Below are 23,099 nucleotides of genomic sequence, written 5' to 3'. Positions count from 1 at the left end.
ACTGGGGCCAGCATTGTGGCACAGTGGGTTAAGCTGCTACCTCTGATGCCAGCATCCTATAAGGGCACAGCTCGAGTCCCAGCTGCTCCACTTCCCATTCAACTCCCTGCTAATGTGCCCAGGAAAGCAGTGAAAGATGGCCCAAGTATTTGGGCCCTGCTAGCTACATGGGATTGAGGTCCAGGCTTCAGGCTTTGACCTGGCCCAGCTATGGCCATGGCAGCCATTTGGGTAGTGAACCAGTAGATGGAAGATCTGTCTCACTCTCTGTCTCCCTCTAACTCTGCATTTCAAATAAATAAATAAGTTCTTATTAAATAAATAATAAATTAAAAAAATTTAACTGGCATATCTAGTCTTGACTTAATTTTCTATTAAAGCCAAGGTCCTACTTTCCAATTGTATAATGAACATCTCTATTTGGTTAACTCACTGGTATGTAAAGGTCTTCTAACTCCAGATTTCCCTTGTTTCCTCCATCAATAACATCATTATCTCCCAAAGTTGGGGCAGGCATTTGACCTAGTGGTTATGATACTGGTTTGGACACCCATGTCCCACATCAGAGTACCTGGGTTTGACATCCAGCTCTGGCTCCTGAGTCCAGCTTTCTGCTGATGAGACTCTAGAAGGCAGCATTGATGGCTAAAGTAGTTGGGTTCTTGCCAGCCAAGTGGGAGAACTGGATTGAGTTCTCAGAACCCCTCTTCAGCCCTTCTGGCCATCATGGGCATTTGGGGAGTGAACTAAGTAATGACAGCTCTTTCTAAGTGTGTCTTTCATTCTCATTGACTCTCTGTGTGTGTCTCATCTCTCTCTCCCTCAGTCTCTCAAATAAATTTTTAAGCATTAAAAAAATTTTTTTATGATTTACTTAGTTATTTGAAAAGCAGAACTACAGAGAAAGAGGGAGAGACAAAGAGAAGTCTTCCAACTGTTCTTCCCTCCCCAACTGGCCACAACACATGGAGTAGGCTGGTCTGAAGCCAGGAGCTAGGAGCTTCCTCCTGGTCTCCTACTTGGGTGCAGGGGTCCAAGCACTTGGGCCATCCTCTGCTGCTTTCCCAGGCATATTAGCAGGGAGCTAGACTGGAAGTAGAGCAGCCAGGATTTGAACCAGCACCTGTATGGGATGCCAGTGCCATAGGAGGCAGTGTTTTTTTACCTGCTAAGCCATAGTGCCAGCCCCCTAAATGTTTTTAAGTCTTGATGAAGTTAATATCTTTTTTCCCTTATAAAAGTTAAAATAATTCTTCAAATATAAATGAAATAGAAAAATTAAGAAAGATTTAGAAATGAATAACAATGAAAATGTAGTTATGTCAAATTATATGTGACACAGTTAAATGAGTACCTAAGTAGGAAATGAATATTTTTTTTTTTTTAAGATTTATTTATCTAACTGAAAAACAGAGTGACAGAGAAAGAAGGAAAGACACAGAGAGTGATCTTCCATCCTCTGTTTCACTCCCCAAATGGCCACAATAGCCAGGCCTGGGCCAGGCCAAAGCCAAGGAGCCTGGTCTCCCACATGAGTGGCAGGAACCCTATCACTTAGATCATCTTCCACTGCCTTCCCAGGCACATTAGCAGGAAGTTGGATTAGATGTGGAGCAACTGGGACTTAACCAGCACTTGGATACAGGGTGCTGGTGTTGTAAGCAGCAGCTTAACTTGCTGTACCCTAACACAGACCCCAGAAGTGAAAGGTTTAAAAATAAACAAGCTAAGCATTCAAAAAAAAAAAAAAAAAAAAAAAAACACAGCAAGAGAGCAAATTCAAAGAATCAAGAAGAAAGGAAATAATGAGGATCAGAAAAAATGAAATAAGACAGAATTTTTGGAAATAAAAGAGTCACAAAACCAAAAGATGATTCTAACAGAGTAATAAAATCAATAGAACTTGATAAGGGTTTTTAAGAAAATAAAATATGTTGGGGCCGGTGCCATGGCTCACTTGGTTAATCCTCCACCTGTAGTGCCAGCATCCCATATGGGCGCCGGGTTCTAGTCCTGGTTGCTCCTCTTACAGTCCAGCTCTCTGCTTTGGCCCAGGAAGGCAGTGGAGGATGGCCCAAGTGCTTGGGCACCTGCACCCACATGGGAAACCAGGAAGAAGCACCTGGCTCCTGGCTCCGGATCAGGGCAGCGCCAGCCATAGTGGCCATTTGGGAAGTGAACCAATGGAAGAAAGACCTTTCTGTCTCTCTCTCTCTCTGTCTATAACTCTGTCAAATTAAAAAAAAAAAAAAAAAAGAGAGAGAGAGAGAAAAAGAAAATATGTGGGAGGAAGAGAATATCATATTCTTAGAAGGATATCTATAAACTACATTGAATCTATTAAAAACTAAAATACTAAATTTAAAAGAAAAAATATATATGAGCACACAAAAGTACTTCAAAAAGTTCACAAAAAATGGAACTAAAAGGTAAGTTTAGGCCGGCGCCGAAGCTCACTAGGCTAATCCTCCGCCTTGTGGCACCGGCACACCAGGTTCTAATCCTGGTCGGGGTGCCAGATTCTGTCCCGGTTGCCCCTCTTCAAGGCCAGCTCTCTGCTATGGCCCAGGAGTGCAGTGGAGGATGGCCCAAGTACTTGGGCCCTGCACCCCATGGGAGACCAGGATAAATACCTGGCTCCTGCCATCGGATCAGCACGGTGCGCCGGCCGCGGCAGCCATTGGAGGGTGAACCAACGGCAAAGGAAGACCTTTCTCTCTGTCTCTCTCTCTCACTATCCACTCTGCCTGTCAAAAAAAAAAAAAAAAAAAAAAAAAAAAAGGTAAGTTTATTTTGGTGCAAAATAAAACTGAAATCCATACAGTCACAGTCTTGAATAGATTTCCATGAACTTTTGGAACATTTGTTGTCTGTGTATGTGTGTACTACAGAATACAGAATATAAAACAAAAGAGGAGAAACAACCACAGATCCAATAGGTATAAGAAATAATAAATTAGGGGATGGCATTGAGGCACAACAGATTAAGCTGTATCCTGGGATTCTGGCATTCTCATATGAGACCCCAGCATCCCATATAAGCTCTGGTTCTAGTCCCAGCTGCTCCACTTCCAATCCTGCTCCCTGCTAATACACCTGGGAAGGCAGAAGTTAGCCTAAACAGCTGGGGCCACCCACACAGGAGACCAGAATGGAATTCCAGGCTCCTGGGCCAGCCGTGGCCATTGCAGCCATTTGGGGAGTGAATCAGCAGATGGAAGCTATCTGTCTCTCCTTCTCCCTGTAAATCTGCTTTTCAAATAAATAAAATAAATTTTTTATAAAAGAAATAACAAATCAGTATTATGAGTAATTATAGCCTAATGAAGTTGAAATCTGGTTGTGATGTATAAATTACTGGAAATGTGAAATTCCCAACACAAAATTGAGTAAAATAGAAAATAGAAAAGAAATTAAAATGTAGCTGAGACTTCCATCCACAAAAAAAAGTTTGAATATTTTAGGCAAATACTAGCATATTTTAAAATTAATTCTTGGAGCCAGCACTGTAGCACAGCAGGGCGCCACCTGCAGTGCCAGCATCCCATACAGATGCTGGTTCAAGTCCTGGCTGCTCCACTTTCCTTCCATCCAGCTCTCTGCTATGGCCTGGGAAAGCAATAGAAGATGGTTCAAGTCCTTGGCCCCTGTAACCACATGGGAGACCTGGAAGAAGCTCCTGGCTTCTGGTTTCTGATTGGCCCAGCTCTGGCTAGTGCAGCCATCTGGGGAGTGAACCAGTGGAGGGAATAACTCTCTCTCTCTCTCTCTCTCTCTCTCTCTCTGTAACTCTGCCTTTCAAATAAATAAATAAATCTTTAAAAATATAAAATTAAATTTTTATCTTACACATGTTGTTGCAGAAAATAGAACGTAAACATAATGTAATCTTGATTCCAAAACCAAAGACCAAAGACAATATAACAAGTTATACTTCCATTTCACTTAGGAATATATAAAAAGGTCCTTAAAGCAAAACAAAGCAAAATTATGAAGATTTATCCTTTAACTGCGAAGAAAGTTCACCATCTGAGTATCTACAGATTTACTAACAATACCAGAGGAGAAAAATCATGATTGGTCAAAGAATGCCCAAAAAGCACTTGGTAGGACTCATAATCAAACCCAAAGATAAAACCCAAAAGAATAGAATTTCTTACTTTGCTACATATACTAAGACTAACATTAAATTTAAAGTTGAAACTTCAGACACACTCTTTCAAGATCAGGAACAAACCAGGGATATGGGATGCCAGCATGGCAAACAAGGGCTTAACCTGCTGCACCACAACATGGGCCTCAGATGATAAATTAATGAATACTTTATGGATCTATCAAGATTACTATATGGGATTCTTCCTTCAATTTATGCTCACTGTGATTGGATTATTATTTGACAAATTCTTCTTTGTATGCATTTAGTTATTACATATTTTTAAATCAATGCTGTGTTTCATTTGATACTTTTTATTTGGAATATTTGTAGCTATGAAAATACACGAGTTTCACAAGAAGTTTCCTATTTATACACTGGAACAGTTTTAAGGTTCAGGTTACAGAGGCTTCATAAGATGAGTTATAAAGTTTTCCCTCATTCACTATTTTTCAATGATGGTTTATGAGAGGGATTATGTATCTCTTAAAGTTTAGTAATACATGTGGATCTGATAGATCTTATTCAAATATGCTTATGAGGGGAATTATTTTTTTTTTATTTTTGACAGGCAGAGTGGACAGTGAGAGAGAGAGAAAGGTCTTCCTTTTGCCATTGGTTCACCCTCCAATGGCCGCCACGGCGCTTCTCCTGGTCTCCCATGGGGGTGCAGGGCCCGAGCACCCGGGCCATCCTCCACTGCACTCCCTGACCATAGCAGAGAGCTGACCTGGAAGAGGGGCAACCGGGACAGAATCGGGCACCCTGACAGGGACTAGAACCCGGTGTGCCGGCGCCCCAAGGCGGAGGATTATCCTATTGAGCCACGGCGCCGGCCGTGAGGGGAATTATTTCTTTATATTTTCTATTTTTTCTTGTATCAGTTGTGATTTACAAAATTTTAACATTATTCACTTCACAGGTTTACAAATGCCGTGGACCAGCACCAGGGTCAAACTCTGGCACTCTGATATGGGATGTGGGCATCTCAAGCAGTGTCTTAACTGCTGTACCAAATAGTGCTTACCTTACTTCTCCTTAATCTTTTAGAGGTTCACCCATTTTATTAATTTTGTGGTTGTATTAACAATCTACTAGTCTGCCTTATTTCCTATTCCATTCATTGTGATTTTTGCCTTTCAAAAAATTCCTATTTACTTAATGGAAAGGCAGAGACAGAAAGAGAAAGTGCTCACATCTACTGGTTCACACGCTAAATGTCAGCAACAGCCAGGACTGGGCCATGCCGAAGTCAGGAGACAGAAACTCAATCTAGGTCTTGCACTGTTACCTGCTGCCTCCAAGGGTGCACTTCAGCAGGAAGCTGGAATTAGGAGCAGAGCTAATACCTGAACCCAGACTCTGATATGGGAGACAGAGGTGTCCCAAGTGACAACTTAACCATTGTGCCCAATGCCCATCCCTGACTTTTAGATTTATTTCCGTCTTTATTCTATTTTATTTGTATTTATTTTGGTAATCCATTATTAACATCTAATACTTGAACATATTCTCATTCTATCAGTGTTTCTTACTTTCTAATAAATGCATTTAAAGCTTTATATTTCCCAGCAAGTTCTGCTTCAACCACACCCCAAGTTTTAGACTTCTATTTTTTTTTTTTTTTTTTTTTTTTTTTTTTGGACAGGCAGAATAGACAGTGAGAGAGAGAGACAGAGAGAAAGGTCTTCCTTTTCCATTGGTTCACCCTCCAATGGCCACTGCAGCTGGCCCAAAGCCAGGAGCCAGGTGCTTCTCCTGGTCTCCCATGCGGGTGCAGGGCCCAAGTACCTGGGCCATCCTCCACTGCACTCCCGGGCCACAGCAGAGAGCTGGACAGGAAGAATAGTGACCGGGACAGAATCCAGCGCCGGGACTAGAACCAGGTGCCGGTGCTGCAGGTGGAGGATTAGCCTATTGAGCCGTGGCACCGGCCTAGACTTCTATTCTTATTAGCTACAACTATTTTATAATTTTCATTTTCTTTCTGATCTACCAGTTAATTGAAGTATTTTGACTGTCTTTTCACTATTTTCTAATTTTACTGCATCATGATGAAATAATATATTTTGTGATAGTGATTTTCTAGACATCGCTGTGAATCCTCTCAAGGTATATAGTTAACAACTGACCTCAAATATAACCGAAAACAATAAAATGTAAAGTTCTATTTTATTAGGTTAAAAATAATGTACTATATACCTCTAGTTTATGAAATCTGTTAGTCCTGGGGTTGGATTCTTTGATGCTATTTGTAATTTTGGATCAGCCTGATTTTTTCATTTTAACATAGACATGTCCAAATCCCGTTATTTTATAAACACATTTACTTTTTTTTTTTTTTTTTTTTTTTTTTGACAGGCAGAGTGGACAGTGAGAGAGAGAGAGACACAGAGAAAGGTCTTCCCTCCAATGGCCGCCGCGACCAGCACGCTGCGACGGGCACACCGCGCTGATCCCATGGCAGGAGCCAGGTACTTATCCCGGTCTCCCATGGGCTGCAGGGCCCAAGTACTTGGGCCATCCTCCACTGCACTCCCTGGCCACAGCAGAGAGCTGGCCTTGAAGAGGGGCAACCGGGACAGAATCCGGCGCCCCAACCGGGACTAGAACCCGGTGTGCCGGAGCACCAAGGCGGAGGATTAGCCTAGTGAGCCGCGGCGCTGGCCCACATTTACCTCTAGTAATTCTGAAAGCTTTTGCTTTAAATGGAATTTCACGACTATGTTGTTAGATGCATTTAAGCTTACAATTACTATATTTCCCACACTGCTCCTTTTAGAAATCTGCAGGGTCTCTCTGTCCCAAATAAAGATTTTTCACCTAAAGTCCACTTTATTGTACCAGTTTCCCTTGGTTAGTATTTGGTAAACATATTTCCCATTTTTAAAAATATGCTTTATCTGTTACATGTTGTTTGTTTCCATTCGATTTCTTTAGTACATCTATTATCAATAGTACAGGCTCTTGTGTAAAGATCACATAGATGACTTTAATATAATCTGTGACATGTTTTATACTTATTTCTACTAACTTGACTTATGATTTCTATTTCCATCATTTTTTTTCTTCTGTGTTATATTTTGTTAAGTTGGTCATGTTTAGTTTATCCTGTCCCCACAGCCCAACTTACTATTTTAGAAGCTATGCTTCCTAGTTCCATGCTCTGGATGCTCAAAATAAATGTCCTTCTTTTTACTTCTCATCTTCTCTAGATTATGTTTCACACAGTTTCTATTTTATTTTACTTAAGGGCCAACACTATCGTGTTCCACTGTACATATCCGGCCTTATATCTCAACTATATGCTCAAATGTTAAGTTAAATCACCGATTCTCAGTCTCTAAATACAATACAAATTTCTTGGCACTCTGTTCTGGGTCATCACATTTTCTCATTTATTCAACAAATACTTTTTTGAAAATCTATTAGGATCCTAATTCCAGTACACATAACAGATATAGTCTCTCATGTGAAAGAACACAATATGGAAAATTTAAACAAATAAATACAAATATCAATATGGTAGGCTGAAACTTCATAAACACGTGAATTAAGATAAATCAACTAATATAGTCAATCCTCCAAATCTATGGATTCTGCATCCTTGGATTCAATGAAATGTGGATTAAAATTATTTGAAAACAAAATTGCACCTGTACTGAAAGTGTACAGACTTTTCTTCAATACAACCTAACAACTAGGGCCGGCGCTGTAGCAGAGGGGGTTAAAGCCTTGGCCTGCAGTGCTAGATCCCATATGGATGCCGGTTCAAGTCCCGGCTGCTCCTCTTCCAATCAAACTCCCTGCTAATGTGCCTAGGAAAACAGCAGAGGATGGCCCAAGTTCTTGGGCACCTGCACCCACATGGAGAACCAGAAGAAGCTCCTGACTCCTGGCTTTGGATCAGCTTAGCTCCAGCCATTGTGGCCATTTGGTGAGTTAACCAGCGGATGGAAGACCTCTCTCTGTCTTTCTCTATAACTCTTTCAAAATAATAAATAAAATAAACCTAAAAAGCAATATCATATTTACATAGTATTAGTTACGCTAAGGAGTCTAGAGATGATTTCAAGTATCCAGGAAGATGTGCATAGATTATCTATAAATATCGTGTGCCATTTTATACAAAGAACTTATGCATCCACAAATGTTCGTATATTTGTACAGGGGTGAATGGGTGAATGGTTTCTACAATCCTACTTACCAAGACATCACTGTAATTGGCTCTCATCTTCCAACCTATCCTCAAAACAGTAGTCAAGGAGCACATGACTACCACCAGGTGGCAGCAAACCACAGCCAGACCTTAGATTAGGATTAGTGATTAGAATACCTAGATGCCATTAAACACACTTCCTCGAACTCCATGCAGTTGACTCAGATCATCTCATTAAATTAACAGTAAGCCACATTTTATGTTACTTAAATTTTCTGTAATGTACCTACTACGTTATGGTGAGAATCTAATGCATCAAAAGACATAGGTGCCAATCAAAAAACAAAAACATAAAAGGATCACCTAGAACAAATCTCCAATAGATCTATCTGGAAACATGATAACCAGGAATTAGAAAAGCAATCTGTGCCACAAAGAACAGCACATATAAACACCCTGTAGAAAAAAAGAGTTTGGTTTAATGGAAAGGTAAAAAGACCAACACGTTTACAACAATGTATACTGAGAGCAAGGGATATAATTCTTCAGAGTACAATGTTTCAGAGCTAACTCTGAGTTTAAATCCCTCCTTCTTACTCGTAAGTAATTGTCTAGCCTTGGAAAAGATAATCAGCCTGAGTTGTTGAGAGTAAGAAATACAGAAAGCCTATTCCTGCCAAAATAGTAAAAAGAGAATCTTTTTTTTTTATACGTTTTTTTCTTTTTTGACAGAGTGGACAGTGAGAGAGAGAGACAGAGAGAAACGTCTTCCTTTGCCGTTGGTTCACCCTCCAATGGCCACCGCGGCCGGTGCACCGCGCTGATCCAAAGCCAGGAGCCAGGTGCTTCTCCTGGTCTCCCATGGGGTGCAGGGCCCAAGCACTTGGGCCATCTTCCACTGCCTTCCCGGGCCACAGAAGAGAGCTGGCCTGGAAGAGGGGCAACCGGGACAGAATCCGGCGCCCCGACTGGGACTAGAACCCAGTGTGCCGGCGCCACAAGGCGGAGGATTAGCCTGTTGAGCCACGGCACCAGCCAAAAGAAAATCTTTAAATGTTAGGTTGTCTTCATTTGGGGTGGATGCTATTTTTGTTTCCAGATAGACAAGAGGAGCTGAATTAAGTGTCTTGAAGCCCATGTTAAAAATTCCCAAATCTCCTAAATGCAATTAGAACACAGTGAAAGATTTTACTGAAGGAGTACCATTATTCCACTTATAAATTTTTATTTTTGTATCACTTCTACTATGTGAAGAATAGATCATTAGGGATGGGGGGGTGCAAGAAAACTGAAACACCAATTAGAAATCAAAAGGTCATTTAAGTGGTACATGTAAAAAAATAACTACAGATCAGACTAGCCTAATAGCAATGAAGATGGGAAGAAGGCTCAACATAAACTCTGTAGATAAAACTGTCATTATTTGGTAACAGGCTAGAAGGGAGAAAAAAAATTATAAAAGTTTTTGCTTCCCAAATAAAACTGTATTCATCCTCCAAGACTCAGTGGAGGAGCTGGCACTGTGGTGCAGCTGGTAAAGCCGTCACCTGAAGTGCCAGCATCCCATATAGGCGCAGCCAGTTCAAGTCCCAGCTGTTCCACTTCCAATTCAGCTCTCTGCTAATGTGCTGGGTAAAGCAGCGGAAGGTGGTCCAAGTCCTTGGACCCTGCAACTGCACCCACATGGGAGACCGGGAAAAAGCTCCAGGCTCCTGGCTTTACATTGGCCCAGCTCCAGCCATTTTGGTCATTTAGGGAGTGAACCAGAAGATAGATGACTCTCTCTCTCTCTCTCTCTCTCTCTCTCTCTCTTTCAATCTCTTTTACTCTGTCTTTCAAATAAACAATACTTTTTAAAAAAAAAAAAAAAGAAAAAAGACTCAGTGGAAATGTAAACTTCCTATCAAACAGCTAATAGCTTTTCTTTCTCACTGTTACAACACTGACAGTTTATAAAGAGTTGTTTCATTATATATTTTACCCTTAAGGGAACAAACTCCCTCACAGCATAGACCACATCAAATTTCTGGTTGTAGTCCCCATGAAAAAAACCAACAATGAGCACATCACCGGCATCCTAGGTCACTCCACGAATGGTCTCAGACCCAGGGAAACTCCTTGTGCCCTTTTATCTCCTTTGATAAGCCGAAGAATTCTTCTCCTTTCAATTATTCTATCTTTATTTATTTATTTATTTATTTTAAGATTTATTTACTTATTTGAAAGAGTTACACAGAGAAGAGAGGCAGAGAGAAAGAGGCTTTCCATCCGATGGTTCACTTCCCAACTGGCTGCAAGGCCCAGAGCTGCGACGATCTGAAACCAGGAGTTTCTTTGGGGGTCTCCCACACCGGTGCAGGGACCCAAGGACTTGGGCCATCTTGCACTGTTTTCCCAGTCCATAGCAGAGAGCTGGATTGGAATTAGAGCAGCCATGACTAGAACTGGTGCCCATATGGGATGCCAGTGCTTCAGGCCAGGGCGTTAACCCGCTGTGTCACAGAGCCAGCCCCTGTTCTATCTTTTAGATCTCTGTTTCCCTAAGACTCATTGCAAAATTGACTAGTATCTCCCATAAGGCACCCCAAACACAAGCACATAGGGATTCTTTTTTCATTAAAGTATTTGCTGCTAATTCTTACAGAGAAAATAGTGAATAACAAAAGTAAATATAGGGTTGTAAGATCTTATAATATAATGGCAATCTCTTAGCTAAGCAGTTCCTGATTCCTTTTGTGAGACAGAAAACTGGCTTTTAAGCCAGCGCCCAAGGCTCACTAGGCTAATCCTCCACCTCTGGCCCTGGCACACCGGGTTGGGTTCTAGTCCCAGTCGGGGCGCCAGATTCTGTCCTGGTCGCTCCTCTTCCTGTCCAGCTCTCTGCTGTGGCCCGGGAAGGCAGTGGAGGATGGCCCAAGTGCTTGGGCCCTGCACCCCATGGGAGACCAGGAGAAGCACCTGGCTCCTGGCCTCGGATCAGCGCGGTGCGCCGGTCGCAGCGCGCCAGCTGCAGCAGCCATTAGGGGGCAAAGCAACGGAAAAAGGAAGACCTTTCTCTCTATCTCACTGTCCACTCTGCCTGTCGGAAGGAAGGAAGGAAGGAAGGAAGGAAGGAAGGAGGGAAGGAGGGAAGGAGGGAAGGAGGGAAGGAGGGAAGGAGGGAAGGAGGGAAGGAGGGAAGGAGGGAAGGAGGGAAGGAGGGAAGGAGGGAGGGAGGGAGGGAGGGAGGGAGGGAGGGAGGGAGGGAGGGAGGGAGGGAGGGAAGGAAGGAAGGAAGGAAGGAAGGAAGGAAGGAAGGAAACTGGCTTTTGCCTTTTACTTTTATTTCCAGGGATAAGGTTCACCAAAAGGTCTACCTTTCATCACAGAAGCCTCCCTCCCCAGGATAGAGGTCTGCAGATAAAGCCTAGAGAAAGTAATTGGTGCTTCTTGTCCCAAGTACATAACTGGAACCTGTAAGCATGGGGAGTCAGAAGGGTTAGCGGGCAGTCAGTGTGGTCCTGGTGGAGGTTTAGGGTGCAAAATGCTTGCTTTCCCCAAGGTTGTCTTTTGCAAGGCTAAATAAGCATCTGCCTGCCCACAGCATGGAAGCTTCCAATTTTACCATAAGAATAGCAAGGGAGTGGGATTCCAACCTCCTGAGCTCATAGTTAAAACAAGTTACCTATCCCATACTTAAGGTGTTTCTTTGTTTTATCTTGAGCAAGCCAGACAGGGTTAATAGGATTATAGATCAGGTCTTGTGATGGGTTTTGTCCCAGTACTGTAACTAAGGATTGTAAGGGTTTTTTGTTTTCGTTTTCCAAAGTTGTGCTAAAAATTTAAACCCCACCACCACCAGCCCATTCAGGTTCTGCATCTCTCGGAGCCCCTCTCTGGCCACTCCACCAGGAGGTCTCTGACATAAATAAATCTTGCCTTTTTTTTTTTCCTGCCTCATCCACTTGGAAATTCCTCTTCCTTGTAAGACAAGGAATCCAGGCAATCTTTTCTCCGCCATTTCACCCATAACAATCCTAAATCTTGACTTTATTTTCGCAGAATTAAATTGCAGGAGAAAAGGTTAACATGAAGAAAAAAAGAATTCAGCATTTACAATAAAAAGTATCTTTTTGAGAACTAGAATAGAGATAAAAAAATCTTTTCCCTTTGTTGTAAAATTTTCTAGAGTGATCTTTTTCATGTTCTTATAGCGATAAGAAAATTTCTCAGCCAGCACTATGGCTTAGTGGGCAAAGCCACCGCCTGCAGTGCTGCCATCCCATATGGGCTGTTCCACTTCTTTTTTTTTTTTTTTTTTTTTTTTTTTTTTGACAGGCAGAGTGGACAGTGAGAGAGAGAGACAGAGAGAAAGGTCTTCCTTTGCCGTTGGTTCACCCTCCAATGGCCGCCACGGCCGGCGCGCTGCGGCCGGTGCACCGCGCTGATCCGATGGCAGGAGCCAGGAGCCAGGTGCTTTTCCTGGTCTCCCAGGGGGTGCAGGGCCCAAGCACCTGGGCCATCCTCCACTGCACTCCCGGGCCACAGCAGAGAGCTGGCCTGGAAGAGGGGCAACCAGGACAGAATCCGGCGCCCCGACCGGGACTAGAACCCGGTGTGCCGGCGCCGCTAGGCGGAGGATTAGCCTAGTGAGCCGCGGCGCCGGCCATTGTTCCACTTCTGATCCAGTTCTCTGCTCTGGCCTGGGAAAGCAGTACTAGATGGCCCAAGTCCTCAGGCACCAGGGAGACCAAGAAGATGGTCTTGGCTCCTGGTTTCGGATCAGCTCAGCTCTGGCCTTTGCAGCCCACTGGGGAGTGAACCATCGGATGAAAGACCTCTCTTTCTCTGAAGACCTCTCTTTTTCTCTTCCTCTCCTATGTAACTCTTTCTTTTTCAAAAGAAGGGAGAAGGGAAGGGGGAAGGGGGAAGGGGGAAGGGGGAAGGGGAAAGGGAAGGGAAGAAGGGGGAAGGGAAGGGAAGAAGGGAGAAGGGAGAAGGGAGAAGGGAGAAGGGAGAAGGGAGAAGGGAGAAGGGAAGGGAAGGGAAGGGAAGGGAAGAAGGAAGGAAAAATTTCTCCCACATTTTGGCTAGTGATTCTTTTCTTTGCAAATAGATTCTTGAGGAGCTCATGCTGTAGTATAGTAGTTAAGCCTCTGCCTGTGGTGCTTGCATCCCACATGTGCACCGGTTCAAGTCCCAGCTGCTCCTCTTCCACTCCAGCTCCCTGCTAATGTGCCTGGGAAAGCAGTGGAAGATGGCCCAAGTGCTTGGGCCCATACATCTATGTGGGAGACCTGGAAGAAGCTCTGGCTTTGGACTGGCCCAGCTCTGGCCACGGCAGCTATTTGGGGAGTGAACCAGTGGATGGAAGAACTCTCTCTCTCTCTCTCCTCTCTCTGTCTATAACTCTGCCTCTCAAATAAACAAGTCTTAAATATATATATATTTAAAATTATATACATTATGCATTCAAAAATATATAGTCTTGATTCCTGAATAATAACTACATTATTACCCAGTTTAATATGAAACATATGAAAACTATTTTTAGTTAAATTTAAAAATATAATTGTTCAGGGCCAGCGCCGTGGCTCACTTGGTTAATCCTCCGCCTGCAGCGCTGGCATCCCATATGGGCACTAGATTCTAGTCCCGGTTGCTCCTCTTCCAGTCCAGCTCTCTGCTGTGGCCCGGGAGTGCAGTGGAGGATGGCCCAAGTGCTTGGGCCCCCGCAACCCGAATGGGAGACTAGGAGGTGGTGCCTGGCTCCTGGCTTTTGGATCGGCGCAGTGCTGGCTGTAGCAACCATTTGGGGGATGAACCAATGGAAGGAAGACCTTTCTCTCTCTCTCTCTCTCACTGTCTAACTTTGTTAAAAAAAAAAAAAGAAAATTTATAAAAATATAATTGTTCATTCCTTTTAAGTGGTGTATGTCCTTTGGCTGATTTACAAAACTGAAAAGAAATCAAACACTGAGTTATGACCAAATACTACAGGAGTTCTTTTATAAAGGCTGTTATTCTCTTTTTTAAAAGATTTATTTATTTAGGGCCTGCACCATGTCTCACTTGGTTAATCCTCCGCCTGCGGCGCCGGCATCCCATATGGGCACTGGGTTCTGTCCTGGTTGCTCCTCTTCCAGTCCAGCTCTCTGCTGTGGCCCCGGAAGGCAGTGGAGGATGGCCCAAGTGCTTGGGCCCTGCACCAGCATGGGAGACCAGGAGGAGGCACCTGTCTCCTGGCTTTGGATCGGCGCAGTGCGCCAGCTGTGGCAGCCATTTGGGGGGTGAATCAACGGAGGGAAGACCTTTCTCTCTGTCTCTCTCACTGTCTAACTCTGCCTGTCACATTAAAAAAAAAAAAAAAGATTTATTTATTTATTTGAAAGTCAGAGTTACACAGAGAGAGAAGGAGAGGCAGAGAGAGAGAGAGGTCTTCCATCCGATGGTTCACTCCCCAATTGGCTGCATCGGCCAGGAGACAGGAGCTTCTTCTAGGTCTCCCATGTGGGTGCAGGGGCCCAAGGACTTGGGCCATCTTCCACTGCTTTCCCAGGATATAGCAGAGAGCTGGATCAGAAGTGGAGCGGACAGGACTCAAACTGGCGCCCATATGGGATGCTGGCACTGCAGGCAGTGGCTTTACCTGCTATGCCACAGCGCCGGCTTCTATTCTAGATTAATAATATCCAATGGAAAGAGAATATATGGACTATCTTATGTATTCTCTTGAAATACTCAATAAAAAATAAAAGGACAGAAATGGAAAAAAATATCACAATTAACCACTTTAGCAAACGGTTTTTAGCACCGTCCGCGAGTTTTCTGTGAATACTCTTGTTTCCATACATTAAAAAAAATTTTTAAAGTATGAGATTTTTTTTTTTTTTTTTTTTGACAGGCAGAGTGGACAGTGAGAGAGAGAGAGACAGAGAGAAAGGTCTTCCTTTGCCGTTGGTTCACCCTCCAATGGCCGCCGCGGCCAGCGCGATGCGGCCGGCGCACCGCGCTGATCCGATGGCAGGAGCCAGGAGCCAGGTGCTTTTCCTGGTCTCCCATAAAGTATGAGATTTAGGAATGCTAAATTCCATTTAACTTGCTCCTCTGCCCCAACTTACAACCATACCTTCATGATGAAATCAAAATTTCCCTTCCACCTCCCCTCACGTCATGGCTCAGCAGATTAAGCTGCTGCTTGCCATTCTGGCATCCCACATCAGAGTTCTTGCTAATGCACATCCTAGCCTAGGTCATTGCAATCATCTAGGGGAGTAAGCCAAAAGATGCAAAATCAGTATGTCTGTCTGTCTGTCTGTCTCTCGGGGTGTGTGTGTGTGTGTGTGTGTGTGTGTGTGTGTGTGTGAAGGAAGGAAGGAAGGAAGGAAGGAAGGAAGGAAGGAAGGATGGAAGGAAGGAAGGAAGGAAATTTAAATGTGAACTACCACAAAATCAATAATGTGATCTGGAACATTTACATTACCTACCATACTTGGATATTATTTCCCTCATTTTTCTTCCACCTTTCCCCAACACTCTCCATTCCATACTGTTTTCTGTTTGAATGCTTCTTTTTCTCAACTAAATAAGATTCTTTGAAGCCAGGTATCATCTCTTATTTCACTTCAAATTGCTTATTTCCTCAGAGTTATAACAGTACTTTGTACATGATAAGTACTTTCCAGTGTTCCTAGTAACTATTATATAAAGAGGGAATAATTTATCTTCTGCTTCAACCGCTTGAAAAGAATGATTCATGAATGAATTCAACTATAAATATTAATTTTAATGAACAATTTTTCAAGAATTGTTAAGGGATGTAATCTGATTTATGACAAAGCAATTTTATAGTACACCAAATGTGTATGCTTTCAAGCACAAAGAGATTTTGCCTTTCTTGTCTACCACTCAAGCACCAGGCCTTAAACAGTGGCTGGCATAAAGCAGATGCTCAATGAATGCTTATTAATGATAAATTGAAAGCAATAAGTTATTATTCCTCTCATATAATATAATTCACTGTCTTTTCTCCCTCAATAACAATCCTTTGTGATGGTTATAACAGTAAGAAACTATAGCACTTTGAGTTTTCACAAAGCAGAAGCTCACTTTTGGAGCTACAGTTCCCAGCAGACTAACACAATAATTCTCAAAGAATGAACACCGGGACAATAGCACCATTATCATATGGGGACTCTTCAGTCCCATCAGAGACCCACTGGATCAGAAATTTCAGAAGTGTGGCCTAGTAATCTATATTTTTAACAAGTGTTTCAGATAATTCTGATGTATGATCAAGTTTGAGAATCCCTGGGCATATAAATTTTTATCATGGAGATAAAAGGGATCTCAAATCAAGAGGTCATAGAATTCTTAAACCTTTAAAGAAATATACTAAATGTACAAATATTCGAAGAAATTAACTCAAATAGAAGAATCTGAAAAAAACCACCTTCTATTTAAGAGGATTTTTCTTTTTTTTCCTTAAGACAAAAATACAGGGGCCTATGCTGTGGCATATTGGGCTAATCCTCTCCCTGCAGTGCCGGCATCCCATATGGGCACTGGTTCGGGTCCCAGCTGCTCCTCTTCTGATCCAGCTCTTTGCTATAGCCTGAGAAAGCAGTAGAAGATGGCCCAAGTGCTTGGGCCCTTGCACCAGCGTGGGAGATCTAGAAGAAACCCCTGGCTCCTAGCTTCGGATAGGCCTAGTTCGGGGCCTTGCAGTCATGTGAGGAGTGAACCAGCAGATGAAAGACTTTTCTATCTCTCCCTCTCTCTGTCTGTAACTCTACCTCTCAAGTAAATAAATGAATTTTTAAAAATTTTTAAAAAGACAGGCTGGCGCTGTGGCTCACTTGGTTAATCCTCCACCTACGGCGCCGGCATCCCATATGGGCACTGGGTTCTAGTCCTGGTTGCTCCTCTTCCAACTCAGCTCTCTGCTGTGGCCCGGGAAGGCAGTGGAGGATGGCCCAAGTGCTTGGGCCCCTGCACCTGCATGGGAGACCAGGAGGAGGCACTTGGCTCCTGGCTTTGGATCGGTGCAGCGCGCCAGCCGTGGCAGCCATTTAGGGGGTGAACAAATGGAAGGAAGACCTATCTCTCTCTCTCTCTCACTGTCTAACTCTGTCAAATAAAAAAAAAATTTTTAAAAGACAAAAATACAGCAGTGGGGCCAGTTTTAAGGTATAGCAGGTAAAGCCACCACCTGCTATGACGCTGATATCCCATATGACCATCAGTTCAATTCCCAGCTGCTCCAACTTCCAATCCAGTTCCCTGCTAACAGAATAGGAAAGTAGCAGAAGATGCCCAAGTGCTTGGGCCCCTGCATCCATGTGGAAGAAACAGAAGTTCCAGGCTTCAGCCCAACCCAACCCAGCCCTGGTTGTTGCAGCCATCTAGGGAGTAAACCAGTGGCTGGAAGACACGTCTCTCTCTCTCTCTCTCTCTCTCTCTCTCTCTCTCTCTCTGTGTGTATGTAACTCTTTCAAATAAATAAATAAATCATTTAAAAAATACAGCAGGGATCATAAAACTGTACTTTACAGAGGCCACACTCATTATGAAGTATATACCTTAACTTTGCATGCAAAGCTTCTTTGCTGACCTTAACCTGTGTCTTGTCCATGAAATCCTTTTCTTTGTCAGGGACAAAAACCTGAACCCAACCACCACCAACAATCAGAGCTTTAAAGGTTACCCAAATAAAAATTGAAGAATCTGCAAAGTATGAATCTTACAAAGTTTTGGAAATGACAGAGCTACAGAAAAAAAAAAAGTGGTAAGAGCTGAAATAGAAAAAAGAAGTATGTTAGTAGTCAAAGCTTTGTGTATCTTTCCAAGGCATTTGATTTTATGCGAAATGTGGTAATAAATCATAGAAGGACTTTATGAAGGAAAATGACAATCAAGATTACATTTTAGAAAGCTTATACTAGCGGTAGTGTGAAGAACAGATTGAGCTTTCCCTATGCCAGGCACTAGGCTAACCACTGTAAATACCTTATTATTAGTTTCAAAAAGTGAGACAGTTACTACATTCGCCCTATTTTGCAGACGAGGACATTCAATCTTAGAGAAATGAAATCATTTCCTCAAGGTTACACAAATAATAAAGGTAGAAATATAAGACATAATTCTGGGTTTTATTTTTTGTCTGTTTTTTAAGACGTATTTATCTATTCTGAAGGAGTTGCAGACAGAGAGAAAGAGACAGAGAGATAGAGAGAAAGAAAGATTTTCCTTCTGCTGGTTCACTACCCAGATGGCTGCAACAGCCAGGGCTAAGTCAGGCCAAACTCAAGAATCAGGAGCTGGCCGGCGCTGTGGCTCACTAGGCTAATCCTCCACTTGTGGCACCGGCACACCGGGTTCTGTCCCGGTTGCCCCCCTTGCAGTCCAGCTCTCTGCTGTGGCCAGGGAGTGCAGTGGAGGATGGCCCAAGTGCTTGCGCCCTGCACCTGCATGGGAGACCAGGAGAAGCACCTGGCTCCTGGCTTCGGATCAGCGTGGCGCAGCGTGCTGGCCACAGCAGCCATTGGAGGGTGAACCAATGGAAAAGGAAGACCTTTCTCTCTCTCACTGTCCACTCTGCCTGTCAAAAAAAAAAAAAAAAAAAAAAAAAAAAAAAAGAGTCAGGAGCTTCATCAGGGTCTCTCACATGGGTGGCAGGGACCCAAACAGTTGGGCCACCTTCTGCTGCTTTTCACAGGCCATTAGCATGGATGGAGCTGGATTGGAAGTAGAACATCTGGGACACAAACTGGCACCATATGGGATGCTGAAGTTGCATGTGGTGTAAACCCAGCACTATAATGTTGGCTCCACTTTTTTTTTTTTTTTTAATATCTGGCACTAAAACAAAAAATCCAGGGGCCAGTGTTATGGCATATTAGGCTAGGCCTCCGCCTGCAGCACCAGCATCCTATAAGGGTGCCATTTCAAGTCCCAGCTGCTCGTGTTCTGATCCAGCTCTGCTTATGGCCTGGGAAGGCAGCAGAAGATGGCCCAAATGCTTGGGCACCTGCACCCATGAGGTTGACCTGGAAGAAGCTCCTGGCTTCTGGCTTCAAATCAGCCCAGCTCCAGCTGTTACAGCCATTTGGGGAGTGAATCAGTGGAAGACTTTTCTCTTTCTCCCTCTCTCTAACTCTACCTCTAAAAGAAATAAATAATATCTTTTTAAAATTTTCAGATTTTTATTAGTAAATTGTCTAGGGGCCAGTGTAGTGGCACAGGGATTAAGCCGCTGCCTGAGATGCCAGCATCCTATATGAGCATCTGCTTGGATTCCAGCTGCTCCACTTCTAATCCAACTCCCTGAAAAAGCGCTGGGGAAGCAACATAAGAAGACCCAAGTACTTAAGCTCCTGTCACCCATGTGAGAGACCTGAGTGGAATTCCAGGCTCCTGGCTTCCACCCAGCCCAGCCCAAGCCTTTGTGGCCACTTGGGGACAAAGAGAACATCTTTCTCTCTCCCCCACTCCTCCTTTTCTCTGTAATTCTGCCTTCCAAATAAATAATAATTAAAATGCTAAAATAATGATGATAATAATAATCTAGTGGCTGCCTATTGAAAAACAGAATGGACTCTCTCAGGCTCCAAAGTGGTGCTCTAGGACAGAAAGAGCCAAGTCCTGGGAATCAGGAGACCAGGTTTCTGACTCTATTGCTAACTAGCTCTAGGGCCTTCAGAGAGTTAGACTACATTACCCCTGTAATACATTCCTACTCTTAAAAAAAAAAAAAAAAAAACAAAAAAAAAAACACTGATTTCCAAAAATACCATACATTGACTAAAATGCACTCCCAAAATAGCAGAGTGGGGGGTGGAGAGCGAGGGTTGTTGGACAGAAAAGAGCAAAATAGACCATGCTCTGAGAACAGGCTTGGTTTTATTAAACAAGCAAATGTTTATGTGTAGAAAATGAGAAAAGATCAATTAAGGAATTGGTTCTTAATAAGATCATAAAAACTCACAGATGAGAATGTCTTTCATATTCACACATCTGAACATTTAACCACAGTGCGGCTGAACAGATAAGTAGATTTCCTGTCCCCAGTGCCAAGGACTGTTAGATTAATTCTTTTTTTTTTTTTTTTTTTTTTTAAGATTTATTTATTGGGGCCAGCGCTGTGGCACAGCGGGTTAATGCCCTGGCCTGAAGCACAGGCATCCCATATGGGCGCTGACTCAAGACCCAGCTGGTCCACTTCCAATCCAGCTCTCTGTTATGACCTGGGAAAGCAGTAGAAGACGGCCAAGTCTTTGGGCCCCTGCACCTGTGTGGGAGACCCAGAAGCTCCTGGCTCCTGGCTTCGGATCGGCACAGCTCCGGCCATTGGGGAGTGAACCATCGGATGGAAGGCCTCTCTCTTTCTCTCTCTGCCTCTCCTCTCTCTGTGTAATTCTGCCTTTCAAATAAATAATAGAGATTATTTATTTGAAATAATAAAGATTATTTATTTGAAAGGCAGAGTTATAGAGGCAGAGGCAGAGAGAGAGAGAGGTCTTCAACCACTGATTCCCTCCCCAAATGGCTGCAACGGCCAGAGCTGAGCCAATCCAAAGCCAGGAGCCAAGAGCTTCCTCCAGGTTTCCCACGTGGGTGCAGAGGCTCAAGGACTTGGGCCACCATCTACAGAGTTCTCGGGTCACAGCTTCATCCACTACGCCACAGCGCTGGCCCCTAGATTAACTCTTGTGCAATGACCAAATAAGAAAGCACCACATAGAACTTTTTATGTAAAGAAAAACAAAATGGAAATTATCTTTTACCACAAATACTCTGTTATCTTTCTGAAAAAGCTCACATATAACTTTAAAGAATTGTAACCAAGCATCATTCCAAAAACCTGTGTATTTAGCTAGCTTTATTCATAATGATGTTTCAGTAACTTCAGGAAGTCAAGAAAACATTAGTTTCATGGCCCAACACTTACTTCTGAATACTACAATAAGATAATTTGAGGTCTGTCCAATACTCTTAACATACAGTATTTAAGTGTCCCCAATTTACAAAATAAAAAAGTAAAATTTGAAAAAAAAAAAAGTATATACTATGGCATTGAGAAGAACATGTTTTTTTTTTATTTTCTATATTCTCCATAATCTAATACCTATGATTACTTTGTGTACTTAATACACATACGTGATTTTCTGGTTTACTATCCTCCATTAAAAACCAGTAAAGAATTCAGAAAGTTTACTCAGCATATGTAGTTAAGACGTTAACCCCATAAATCATTTCAATCTTTCATAAGCCTGATATTTTAAAGTCTAGATCCCAGTAAACAGGAGTTTCTTTGGGTTTAAATTTATTTTACTTATTTGAGAGACAGAGACAGGCAGAAAGAGAAAGAGACTACTTCCATCTGTTGGTTCACTACCCAGATGTCTGGGAGCCTAGAACTCAATCCAGGCCTCCCACATGAGTGGCAGGGACCCAACCACTTGAACCAGCTGCCTCCCAGGATGTGCATTAGTAGGAAGCTGGATTAGGGAGTCAAGTCAGGACTTGAATTCAGGTACTCCCAAATGTAGAATTAGGCATCCCAAGCAACATCTTAATCACTGTACCAAATACTTGCTCCTAAATGGAAGCTTTGAGATGAATAACTACATTATATCGTGATTTATTCATTTTAAGATGGACGTTTTTGGGACTGGCACTGTGACATAGCAGATAAAGCCTCCGCCTGCAGTGCTAGCATCCCACATGGGTACCAGTTGGAGTTCCAGCTGCTCTACTTCAGATCCAGCTCTCTGCTATGGCCTGGGAAAACAGTAGAAGATGGTCTAAGTCCTTGGGCCCATGCAAAAGCATGGGAGACTCAGAAGAAGCTGCTGGCTGATGGCTTTGGATTGGCCCAGCTCCCCATTGTGGCCAGCTAGGGAGTGAACCAGCGGATGGAAGACTCTCTTGCTCTTTCTGCCTCTGCCTCTATTTCTCTGTAACTCTGCTTTTCAAATAAATATATCTTTAAAATGCACTTTTTTCACGTTTGACATCTGAAACAGTACATATCTTACAACTGATTTCCTCTTACAATTTACAATTGGTAGCATGTTTTTCATTTATTGGTATGAAAGTAATGTCTTTAACAATTGATGCATCTTAGGAAATAGTTATTGATTTATTTGAAAGGCCAAGTTACAGAGAAGAGACAGATAGAGGCCATACATCTGCTGGTTCACTCTCCAGATGGTCACATCCAGGAGCCTGGAACTCCACCCAGGACTCCCATGGGGGTGGCAGGGGCCCAGGTACTTAAGCCATCTTCTGCTGCTTTTCCAAGTGAGCTGGATTGGAACTGAAGCAGCCAAGATTTGAACCAGTGCTCCTATGTGGTGTGAGCATTGGAGGTTGTGGCTTAACTTGCTGTGCCACAATGCCGGCCCCTTAGTAATACTTTCTAACTGACCTCAATCACTTTTATAAATCAGACAATTCTAAAATGAAAAGTAAATGAATTTAAGGTTTCACATAACCATTTTAGAAAACCCATGACTAGGATAACCCCCCCAAAAATGGATAATTGGGGGGAAAACTGCTTTGTAAAAATTTAGGAAAATGTCTAGGAGTAGAAATAACCAAATGACTTGAAAATGTTCAGTGGGTTGTAGTTTCCAAGGAAGTAGAGCCATGAAATATTTCTAGAGCTTTATCTAAGGAAAGAAACAAATATTAGAAACAAGGCAAGGGATAACTCAGATAGCAAATCACTTAGAGGAAAAATACTAATGAATTATTTCTTCCACCTTAAGGAAGATTCATTATCACCCCTTAAACAAAAATATA

At 42.9% G+C, this 23,099-nt stretch overlaps 1 protein-coding gene across 35 annotated transcripts in view; it reads right to left on the bottom strand.

Moving 5' to 3' along the window:
- Nucleotides 1-23,099, bottom strand: part of ELF2 (E74 like ETS transcription factor 2) — a 113,388-nt gene that overhangs the window by 31,524 nt on the left and 58,765 nt on the right. The gene's annotated exons all lie outside the window — the stretch shown is intronic.

Source organism: Oryctolagus cuniculus, chromosome 8 (genome assembly GCF_964237555.1).
Source record: "Oryctolagus cuniculus chromosome 8, mOryCun1.1, whole genome shotgun sequence".
NCBI lineage: Eukaryota > Metazoa > Chordata > Mammalia > Lagomorpha > Leporidae > Oryctolagus > Oryctolagus cuniculus.
The sequence above is the reverse complement of the archived record's forward strand: the minus strand, read 5'-3'. Positions and strand labels throughout refer to the sequence as shown.